Raw genomic sequence first — 12,592 nt, forward strand, 5'->3', positions numbered from 1 at the left:
GCACGACCCAGTGATGATGTCTCCATCAGTCTGACCAGAATATCTTCAACTGGTACGAAGCACATATCCTTTCCACCTGGTTTTGGATGGAAGCGAATGTTGGGCCCATGAGGATGGAAAAACTCCACTTGAACATCTTGGTGATGAGCATCCACAGTGACAGCCTTTGCTAACCACCAATTTTGGTCATAAATGATTGCAAGCCAATCCCTACAATTAATGACACCAGCAGATATATCTGTCGTAGTCCCTTCAGGACCACTCTGGGGTTCCTGCTCCAATTCCTCCATCAGCATTGCCAAAGGCCCACTGTTCTTTCTCATTGTGGTAGAGCCATCATTCTCCTCAGCCTGTACCCTGGCATGTGTATTTTCAGTCAACTGAAATGCTATTGGGCTGAAACACTGGCACATCTGTGGCTCACTGCAGAAACATGACAATGATCTGCAATGGATGCTGTTTCCGTAAGGTATGACCTGATGGACTTTCTTCGTTGTTGGTACAGGTTTTAGTGGTTGAGAAAGGAGTGCATCATATGTCCGCATGTCACCTTTAGCAACTTGATAGAGCTGAGTACTGCAAAGGCTTCTCCCAACCATCTCATGGAAGATCTTGCCATCCACAATGTCATTCCCCCATAGTACCAGGCTGTCTGCAGTTCTTTTCACAGTTCCCCCAATGTCATCTGGAGCTCCCTTCCCATGTGAAGTGGCAAAGAAGTTCCAGGTTGTTCTCTGAAAACCCAGTGTTGGAGGGACATTGCAGAGGAGAGAGAAGTTCTTCTTGTTTTTGTACTGCTTGCTAAGGCCATTTGACCAAAATTGAATAGTATCAACTTCTGGAAATTTTAAACGAATATCTCTGAGGACTGGTTCCACGTGAGTCCAAATGGCAGAAGTATCCTGTCGCTTGGATTCTGATACTGTACAAAACCCTGCTTTCTCTTCTTTTGTGTAGTACATTCTAGAGTGCAGATTGAGCTATGGAAGGTTCTGACCAAAATGGCATGACTACACCTCAGAACTATATTTGCATTTCCATGCCTCAGAAAGGTCCACATGCACAATTACAGTGCTCTCATTGCAGTTCTGTATCATGCTCCTGTATTCCCTGGACTGGTTCTGAAACAGTGTTGTTTCAAAACTATCCTCCAATTTGCTAGACTTGACAATACTATATGCTCTTAGCAGTGGTCCCCAACCTCCGGGCCGCGGACCAGTACCGGGCCGTGAAGCATGCAGGGGTACAGCGGTAGCCGGGACGCACCCAGCACATCTTTAAGAAGAAAGCTGAAATAAACAAGCTAATTAATTAGGTGCCGCCTCTGATCTGGGCCGACATTTACATGCCGGGCGGCACCTAATTAATTAGCTTGCTTATTTCAGCTTTTTTCTTAAGGATGTGCTGGGTGCGCCCCAGCTATCACTGCACCCCTGCATGTTTCGCGGCCCGTTATCAGTCCACGGCCCGGAGGTTGTACACCACTGCTTTTAGGACTTCAAACTTCAGCTTTACATTTTCATGGTATTGGCACTGGCATGTCTTTCGATCTGATGGTTTTGGTGCTGTGACATAGAATGGACGTAAAGCAAAGAAAGATGAATAACTGATTTTCACAGTTGGTTCCTTTTTGATGAATTCCCTGTGGAGGTTGAATATTGTGTCAGTCAGAATCATTCTCTGATGCTTCATTTTCTTCAGTGTTATTGTGTCATGTCTGTCAGTCGTCATTCGTGCAGCATTATGGTAGAAATCCTGAACCATTTGGGTTATTGTTTGAATGCAAGTGGGTTTTTCATCTGTAGTCCTTCTCTTTCACAGTGTGTTGTATCTCAGTCCGAACTGCCTTGTCTGGTGTATTGGGCAATATTTTTTTAGAACCCCACCTGACAGAGCCAAGTTCTTTGATGTTTGAGCAGACTGTAAGTTATTTCTGTTTTGATTAAATTCTTGAATGAGACAGTTGTGGAAGAGTAGGATTTTCTTGATGGAGGGGTTTTTGAGTTTGCTTCCCTGTAGCATCTGCTCTGTTTTCTTTCTTGGTGATTCCTGTGTTTTTTTCATTTCTAGTTTGCTCTCGTCACCAACAATTTTTCAGTTTGCTCCTATCTTTTATTATCTCTTGAAGTTAGTTTTTCAAAGCTTTCATCTCTCTCAAGTATCTTGCTCTTGTTTTCTCTCTTTCCCTTTCCCCTGCTATAGACTGCCTACTGCGAGCTGGCTCCTGTATAGTCTGATCTAATGGACTATCTGGGGGAGTTTCTGGGCATTCTGGGCCCTTTCTCTTATGCTCTCTCGACTCTTGCTGTCTACGTTTCCATGCCTTTCTCTTACTCCTCTTTTTCCTTTCATTCAAATCACTGATAGTTTTTATCTTCCCATCCTCTACTCTCTTCTTCCATCTTTGCTTTTCCTTTCTCAGGTATTCCTCCTTTAACTCTGGCTCACTATATATTTTCTCTCTCCGCTTTTTTTGGTATTCCCTGTTTCTTCTCCTTCACTCCTCTACTGATAGGTGCTACCTAGCCGTAACTTCCTAAAATACATAAAAGGAAGGTCAGAATGTAACGGAATTACTACAAAATTGTGCAAAATTACTATGGTTAATTATGTTTAATTTGGTGAAATTTTATAAAATGATTATGAAATGATGCAACTAAATTTATTTATAGTTTTAGTCATTGGGGATACATATAGTAAGGAAATATTGTAGGCCTGTGTGTGGAAGAAATAAAGGGGAAATTATGTATATTACAAATAAAGAGGTTAATGAAACATTACAAGCCATATTACTATTTATTGTGATCATAAATTATATTCAAGCCTCCATTGAGGATGAATTGGATGTTTTTGTCAACACTGTCAAACTACGTGTCACTACCGTCAGACAGAAAACCTGACGGCGTTGACATCTGACGGTGGTGACAATAAACACTTTTTTACATGACACACATGAGTTGTATACAGGAGCCATCCTGTTTTCCCTCTGTTGCTAGCTGCCTCTGGCCTCTACTTAAAATGCATAAATTTATGTCATAATTTAAAATAATTCTTTCTATACGAAAAAGAGAGTGTTGACTCATCATGGTTGTGACAGTAGCAACATCCATAAATATGTAAAAATCATTGAAAAATAGCAAACTTACAGGAGCTTGTTTGACCTTGTTGCATTTAGCAGATGTGGAGGATGGAAAGGGGGTCCTCAGGCATATAATTGACCATGTGGTTGCCTGATTTTATCGCTTTTCTTACTGTTGAAAATTCACTGCTTTTAGTTTTAAAGAGGTTTTTCACTCTACTCTTTCATCTGGCATATATATTATACATTTTAAATGATTTTTTCACACTTTTTTTATCAAATTGAAATGATAATCTCTTGTCTGGGGGCAACTGATTTTGTGGGTACTGGGCTATCATATAATCACATAATTTATAAAAAATAAAAACAAACATGTGAAAAAATGTTGCATTTGTGCAAAAGACCCTCAGATGATCAACCCTGATTATAATAAATAAGAAAATGTTATTCATTTTCAACGGAATTAGCACTTTTCTTAGTGGGACATGTTTTTGCCGAAGTCTCAAGAATTAGTGTTAAATGATGGAATAAATGGCTTTGTGGCAAAGTTTGCAGATGATGCAAAGATTGGCGGAGGGGTACGCAGTGTTGAAGAAACAAGAAGGCTATGGAAGTACTTAAACAGATTAGGAGAATAGGCAGGAAAGTGGCAAATGAAATACAACGTTGGAAAATGCATGATCATGCACTTTGGTAAAATAAAAAAAGTGTGCTGACTATTTGCTAAACAGGGAGAAAATCCAAAAATCTGAGATGCAAAGGGAACTGGGAGTCCATGTGCAGGACATCCTAAAGGTGTCATAGGGAGGTGGCTGGGAATGGACCCAAGTGCAAGACACAGACACTGAAGTACTAGGTACAAGACTAGGATACAAGGTGAGGGCAAGGACATGGACACGAAAACCGGGAACCCGGAACAGGACTGGACAAGAGAGCTAGTAGCCCGGGCTTGGACTCCGAGCCAGAGACTGGACAAGGACCCAGTATCTGGGTCTTGCCTCTGGCTCAGATCCCAGAACTAGGCAAGGACGAGGCTTGGCTAGCAGGCAGGACGAGGCTGGAGTCTTCAGGCTTGAGGCTAGAGGCTAGAGACTTGAGCGAGGCTTTGCAGGAGGCAGGAGTCTTCAAGCTTGAGGCTAGAGACTTGAGGCGAGGCTTGGCAGGAGGCAGGAGGCTGGAGACTTGAGGCTTGAGGCTAGAGGCCAGAGACTTGAGCTGAGGCTTGGCAGGAGGCAGGAGGCTGGAGACTTGAGGCTTGAGGCTAGAGGCCAGAGACTTGAGCTGAGGCTTGGCAGGAGGCAGGAGGCTGGAGACTTGAGGCTTGAGGCTAGAGACTTGAGGCGAGGCTTGGCAGGAGGCAGGAGGCTGGAGACTTGAGGCAAGGCTTGGCAGGAGGCAGGAGGCCGGAGACTTGAGGCGAGGCTCCTCTTGGGCAGGGCATGGTACTCCTGGGCAGGGCATGGATCACCACCCGATGGAGGCAAGGGACAGGAAGGGACAGAACCAACCCCGCAGGTAACAACAAGGCGGCCTGGCTTACCCAACGGAGGCAAGGGTTAGGAAGGGATTGAACCAACCATAGGTAACGGCAATACAGCCTGGCTTACCCGACGGAGGCAAGGGACAGGAAGGGACAGAACCAGCCGCAGGGTAATGGCAAGACAGCCTGACCTACCCGGCAGAGGCAAGGGACCGGAAGGGGGCTAGGTACAGGGTGGCTCCAGGACAAGACTGAAGGCGAAACGAGATGAGAGTTATCAGCAAGACCAGGCAAGGCTTCAGGCAATGCAAGGCGAAACGAGAACTTCAGGCGAGGCGAGAGTTACCGGCAAGACAAGGCAAGGCTTCAGGCGAGGAAACAGAAGACAGAGGAAGGGATACAAGGAGTAAGGACAAGATCAATCCAGCAGCCACGCCCTGGTCTCTGAAGGTATTTATGCAGCCAGCCCCATCGAGCATCAGCTGCCTCAATTAGAGCTCAACAAGAACAGAAACAGGGCAGACAGGAAAACCTGGAGCAAGGGTCGATGGACTGGACCGTGAACCGGAATACGGCTCCACGGACCGGACCAATGCAGTAACCCCAGCCCCTCTACGGAAGCCTCCTGGCGACCAAAAAGGGTATCTAGACTATGGACGACCCGGGCGGGTGGGAGGGTATTTAACAGAATGGAACCCCGGGTGGCAAGAGGAAAATAACAGTGTCTGTGTCGCTGAGTCCATGAGTGGCTGGATCATTCTGTCATACGGTGGTGGCTGGGAACGGACCCAAGTGCAAGACACAGACACTGAAGTACTAGGGACAGGACTAGGATACAGGGTGAGGGCAAGGACATGGACGTGAAAACCAGGAACCCAGAACAGGACTGGACAAGAGAGCTAGGAGCCTGGGCTTGGACTCCGAGCCAGAGACTGGACAATGACCCAGTACCTGGGTCTTGCCTCTGGCTCAGACCCCAGAACTAGGCAAGGACGAGGCTTGGCTGGCAGGCAGGATGAGGCTGGAGTCTTAAGGCTTGAGGCTAGAGGCTAGTGACTCGAGGCGAGGCTTGAAAGGAGGTAGGAGGCCAGAGACTTGAGGCGAGGCTTGGCAGGAGGCAGGAGGCTGGAGACTTGAGGCGAGGCTCCTCCTGGGCAGGGCGCAGTACTCCTGGGCACAGCGCGGATCACCACCCAGTGGAGGCAAGGGACAGGAAGGGACAGAACCAACTGCAAGTAATGGCAAGACAGCCTGGCTTACCCGACGGAGGGAAGGGTTAGGAAAGGACAGAACCAACCATAGGTAACAGCAAGACGGCCTGGCTTACCCAACAGAGGCAGGGGACAGGAAAGGACAGAACCAACCATAGGTAACGGCAATACGGCCTGACTTACTCGACGGAGGCTAGGGACAGGAATGGACAGAACCAGCCGCAGGTAATGGCAAGACGGCCTGACTTACCCGACCGAGGCTAGGGACAGGAAGGGACAGAACCAGCCGCAGGGTAACGGCAAGACAGCCTGACCTACCCAGCAGAGGCAAGGGACAGGAAGGGAGCTAGGTACGGGGTGGCTCCAAGACAAGACTGAAGGCGAGACGAGGCGAGAGTTACCAGCAAGACCAGGCAAGGCTTCAGGCAATGCAAGGCAAAACGAGAACTTCAGGCGAGGCGAGAGTTACCGGCAAGACAAGGCAAGGCTTCAGGTGAGGAAACAGAAGACAGAGGAAGGAATACAAGGAGTAAGGACAAGAACAATCCAGCAGCCATGCCCTGGTCTCTGAAGGTACTTATGCAGCCAGCCCCATCGAGCATCAGCTGCCTCAATTAGCTCAACAAGAACAGAAACAGGGTAGACAGGAAAAGCTGGAGCAAGGGTCGATGGACCGGTCCATGAACCGGAATACAGACTTCATGGACTGGACCATGACAAAAGGTTAACTTGCAGGTTGAGTCAGTGGTGAGAAGGTCAACTGCAGTGTTAGCATCCAGTTCAAGAGGTCTAAAATAAAAGAGCAGGGATCTGATGCTGAGGATTTACAAGGCACTGGTGAGGCTTCTCCTTGGTATGGTGAACAGTTTTGGCTCCTTATCTAAGAAAGGATATGCTGGCATTAGAGAAGGTCCAGAGGAGGTTCACAAGGATAATTCTGATGCTGGAAAAGTCTAGGACAATGGCACAGCCTCAAGATAGAGGGGCGTCCATTTAAAACAGAGCTGCACAGTAATTTCTTGAGCAAGAGGGTAGTGTATTTGTAGAAATTTTCATCACAGGAGTGTATTTAAGTCAGAGATTGATAGATTTGTGATTGACCATGGCATCAAAGGTTACAGGGAGAAAGCTGGGGACAGGGGCTGAGGAGGGGAGATAAAGAATCAGCCATGATTGAATGGTGGAGCATACTCGATGGGCCAAATATCCTAATTCTCCTCTTATGTCTTATAGCACAGACAAGATGGGCTGAAGAGCCTGTTTCTGTGCTGTACTTTTCTATGGATCTAATACTCTGTGTTATAGCTACAGAAGTCTAGAAAGGATGTATAAAAGTAAAGTCGATTGACAATAACTTGAACCTGATCTCCCGTAACTGCAGAGATGCCAGAGATATTAACAAAAGTGCTGTGAAGGAAATGGTTAAAGTACAAGACAAACAAAGGATACAAATCTTAAGAAGCTGAATGTGAAACCATGAAGAGCTGAATGAAGTCTCCAAGCTCAGGATGAGTCAATGTGTCATCAAATGCTGTGGCCTTCCAAGGAATCATTCACCTTCAGATTTGGATTTATTGCTCTGCTACCAATATTTGCTTTCAATCAGGGTGTATCAAATATTCCTGGGTTAGTCTTATGTGTTTTGCACTGTTAGAAATTTCCCGCCGACATCTTACATCTGGCAAATGCTAGTAGCAACCATGATTCAGAAGAGTGAGGGGTAACCTCAGAAAACTATGGAATGGTGAAAGGCCTCAACAGAGTGGATTTGAAGAGGATGCTTCCTTTGGTGGGAGAGTCTAAGAGCAGAGGACACAGCCTCAGAAGAGAGAAGTGTCTTTTTAGAATGGAGATGAGGAGGAATATCTTTAGCCGGAGGGTGGTGAATGTGTGGAATTCCTTGCCAGAAAGCTGTGGAGGCCAAGTCTTTATGTATATTTAAGGCAGAGGCTAATGAATTTTTAATTGGGCAGGGCATGAAGGAATACGGGGAGAGGGAAGGATATTGAGTCTGAGAGGAAAATTGGATCAGATCTGAATAAATGGTGCAGCAGAATTAATGAGCCAAATGGCCTAATTCTGCTCCTATATTTTATGGTCTTATGGTTTTATGTACACACTGTATAATGCTAATCTATAAATCTTTACCCTTTTTTCTAAGTATTTTAATAGATAGAAATCTGATTTTAAAATCTTTACATTTTTTCTTTGCTTTTTCAGAATAGGAGTGTCAGGCTTTGGCTCAATGGAGAGTTTCACTCAAAAGAGGTGCTGGCTCTGCGTAAATTTTGGTGAAAATTCACTTTAATTTTCTGTCTTACTGTACATTGTGTGGTAAATGGCCATTGTGTGTCCTTCATGCCGAATGCTGGAATCCTGGGAGACCCAGAGTCTCCCAGGGAACTACATCTACTTAAAGTGCATATCCAGCTGCAGCTCCTGGAAGTCTGTGTTAGGGATCTGGAGCAGTGGCTAGATGACCTTCAAGTTGTGCAGGAGAGTGAAGAGGTATTCGATCAGAGTTACAGGGAAGTAGTTGTCCCTGAGTTGCTGGGTAACAGTCAGGAGAAATGGAGATGTGAATAAGCAGATCACGCAGACCACCCATCAATTCCCCTCAATAATAAATCCATCATTTTAGATACAGTTGTAGGATTTGACCCTTCCAGGGGAATGCCACAGACACTGGGTTACTGGGACTGGGCATAGGCCCATGGTGCTGAAGGGAAGGAAGAAGAAGAGAGGAACGGCAGTGAAAGGGGACTCAATAGTCAGAGGACAGACAGGAGATTCTGTGAATATGAAAGGGACACCGAAATGGCATGTTGCCACCCAGGTGCCAGGGTCAGGGACATCTTGAAATGTGCCCACAGCATTTTAGGGGGGCAGGGAGAGTAGCCAGATGCCTTGGCACATATTGGTATAAATGACATAGGCAGGAAAAGCAAACAGATCCTGAAAGACAATTTAGAGAGCCAGCTAGAAAGCTGAGAAGCAGGACCTCCAGGGTAGTAATTTCTGAATTGCTGCCTGTGCCACGTGCCATGTGAGCGTAGAAAGAGGGTGATTTGGCAGATTAATGCAGGGCTGAGGAGGTGGTGCAGGCAGCAGGGCTTCAGGTTCTTGGATCATGAGGAACTTTTCTGGGGGAGGTATGACCTCTTCAGAAGTGATGAGTAGCTCCTGAACCCGACGGGGACCAATATTCTTATGGCCAGTTTGTTAGAGCTCTTGGGGAGAGTTTAAACTAACTTGGCAGGGGGTAGGAACCAGAGTGAAGGTCCTCAGGATAGTGCAGATGGTAAAAAACAAATATAGCATGCAGTCGGGCTATCAGGAAAGACAGGCAGCTATAGTACAAAATGATAGCTAGCAGGGTGGGTATCAGTGCATTAGGGATGCAAAATCAAAAAGGGTAGCAAATACAGTACTCAAAGTGTTTCAGCCCAATGCACAGAGTATAAGAAATAAGGTAAATGATCTTGTTGCAATAAGACAGATTGTCAGGTATGATGCAAGCAAGAGGAATTCTGCAGATGCTGGAAATTCAAGCAACACACATCAAAGCTGCTGGTGAATGCAGCAGGCCAGGCAGCATCTCTAGGAAGAGGTGCAGTCAAACCTTCATTAGTCCGGATGAAGGGTCTCGGCCTGAAACGTCGACTGTACCTCTTCCTAGAAATGCTGCCTAGCCTGCTGCGTTCACCAGCAACTTTGATGTGTGTTGCTTGTCAGGTATGATGTTGTGGCCATCACAGAATCATGGCTGAGGTTGGGAGCTGAATGTCCAAGATTACACATTGTATCAGAGGGGTCGGAAGGTAGGCAGAAGAGGTGGTGTGGCTCTACTGGTAAAGAGTGGCATCATATAACCATATAACCATATAACCATATAACAATTACAGCATGGAAACAGGCCATCTTGGCCCTTCTAGTCCGTGCCAAACGCTTACTCTCACCTAGTCCCACCAACCTGCACTCAGCCCATAACCCTCCATTCCTTTCCTGTCCATATAGCTCTCCAATTTAACTTTAAATGACAACATCGAACCTGCCTCAACCACTTCTGCTGGAAGCTCGTTCCACACAGCTACTGCTCTCTGGGTAAAGAAGTTCCCCTCATGTTACCCCTAAACTTTTGCCCTTTAAATCCCAACTCATGTCCTCTTGTTTGAATCTCCCCCACTCTCAATGGAAAAAGCCTACCCACAAAAACTCTATCAATCCCCCTCATAATTTTAAAGACCTCTATCAAGACGCCCCTCAACGTTCTACGCTCCAAAGAATAAAGACCCAACTTGTTCAACCCTTCTCTGTAACTTAGGAGATGAAACCCAGGTAATATTCTAGTAAATCTTCTCTGCCTCTCTCAATTTTGTTGACATCTTTCCTATAATTCGGTGACCAGAACTGTACACAATACTCCAAGTTAGGCCTTACCAATGCCTTGTACAATTTCAACATTACATCCCAACTCCTATACTCAATGCTCTGATTTATAAAGACCAGCATACCAAAAGCTTTCTTCACCACCCTATTATTCCCGGATCCCTCTGTTCTACTGTATTCTTCAATGCCCTACCATTTACCACATATGTCCTATTTTGATTAGTCCTACCAAAATGTAGCACATCTCATTCATCAGCATTAAACTCCATTTGCCATCTTTCAGCCCACTCTTCTAACTGGCCTAAATCTCTCTGCAAGCTTTGAAAACCTACTTCATTATCCACAACTCCACCTATCTTAGTATGATCTGCATACTTACTAATCCAATTTACCACCCCGTCATCCAGATCATTAATGTATATGACAAACAACATTGGACCCAGTACAGATCCCTGAGGCACACCACTAGTCACCAGCCTCCAATCTGACAAACAGTTATCCACCACTACTCTCCAGCATCTCCCATCCAGCCACTGCTGAATCCATTTTACTACTTCAATATTAATACCTAACAATTGAACCTTCCTAACTAACCTTCCATGTGGAACCTTGTCAAAGGCCTTACTGAAGTCCATATGGACAACATTCACCGCTTTACCCTCATCAACTTTCCTGGTAACCTCTTCAAAAAAATCAATAAGATTTGTTAAACATGACCTTCCACACACACATCCATGTTGACTGTTCCTAATCAGACACTGTATATCCAGATAATTATATATACCATCTCTAAGAATACTTTCCATCAATTTACGTCAAACTCACAGGCCGATAATTGCTAGGTTTACTCTTAGAACCCTTTTTAAACAATAGAACAACATGAGCAATATGCCAATCCTCCGGCACCATCCTCGTTTCTAATGACATTTGAAATATTTCTGTCAGAGCCCCTGCTATTTCCACTCTAACTTCCCTCAAGGTCCTAGGGAATATCCTGTCAGGACCCGGAGACTTATCCACTTTTATATTCCTTAAAAGCATCAGTACTTCCTCCTCTTTAATCATCATAGTTTCCATAATTTCCCTACCTGTTTCCCTTACCTTACACAATTCAATATCCTTCTCCTTAGTGAATACCGAAGAAAAGAAATTGTTCAGAATCTCCCCCATCTCTTTTGGCTCCACACATAGCTGTCCACTCTGATTCTCTAAGGGACCAATTTTATCCCTCACTATCCTTTTGCTATTAATATAAAGGTAGAAACCCTTTGGATTTATTTTCACCTTACTTGCCAAGCAACCTCATATCTTCTTTTAGCTTTTCTAATTTCTTTCTTAAGCTTCTTTTTATATTCTTTATATTCTTCGAGTACCTAATTTACTCCAAGCTGCCTATATTTATTGTAAATCAGTCGAAAAATGTGACATGGGATCAGAAGGTGTTTAATACTTATGGGTTGAGTTAAGAAACTGCAAGGGTAAAAGAACCCTGATGACAGTGGTATACAACAGTAGCTGGAATATGAACCACAGATTACAACAGGAAATACAAAAAGTGTGTCAAACAGATAATGTCATGATAGTCATGGGAGATTTCAACATGCAGGTCGATTGGAAAAATCAGGTTGGTCATGCATCTCAAGAGAGTGAGTCTATTGAATGCCTGTGAGATGACTTTTTAGAGCAGTTTGTCATTGAGCCTGCTAGGGGGTCAGCTATACTGGATTGAGTGTTATTTAATGAATCGGAGGTGATTAGGGAGCTTAAGGTAAAAGAACCCTTACGAGACAGTGATTCCAATATGATTGAGTTCAACTTGAAATTTGATAGGGAGAAAGTAAAGTCTGGCACAGCAGTATTTCAGTGGAGCAAAGGTAATTACAGTGGTATGAGAAGAGTTGGCCAAAGTAAATTGGAAGGAGATGGTGGCAGGGATGACAGCAGAGCAGCAATACCATGACTCTCCAGGAAAAGTGAGGAAGGTGCAGGATTGATGTATTCTAAAAGCAAAGAAGTACTCAAATGGCAAAATAGTATAACCGTGCCTGTCAAAGGAAATCAAAGCTATTGTAAAAGCAAAAGAGAGGGCAAGCAACAAAGCAAAAACTAACAGGAAGACAGAGGATTGAGAAGCTTTTAAAAGAGGATTGAGAGCAACTAAAAGAATCATTAGGAAGGAAAAGAAGAAATATGAAAGCGAGTGAGCAAACAATATCAAAGTAAAAGCTTTTTCAAGGATGTAAAAAATAAAAGATGAGAGTGGATATGAGATCGCTAGAAAATGAGGCTGATGAAATAATAATAGCAGACAAGGAGCTGGCAGATGACTATATGGGCATTTTGCATCAGTCTTCACTGTGGAAGAGGCTTAGCTGTGTGCCAGATGTTGGAGGGTGTGAGCGAAGAGAAGTCAGTGCAGTTATTACTACAAGG

Source organism: Mobula birostris, chromosome 10 (assembly GCF_030028105.1).
Source record: "Mobula birostris isolate sMobBir1 chromosome 10, sMobBir1.hap1, whole genome shotgun sequence".
Taxonomy (NCBI): domain Eukaryota; kingdom Metazoa; phylum Chordata; class Chondrichthyes; order Myliobatiformes; family Myliobatidae; genus Mobula; species Mobula birostris.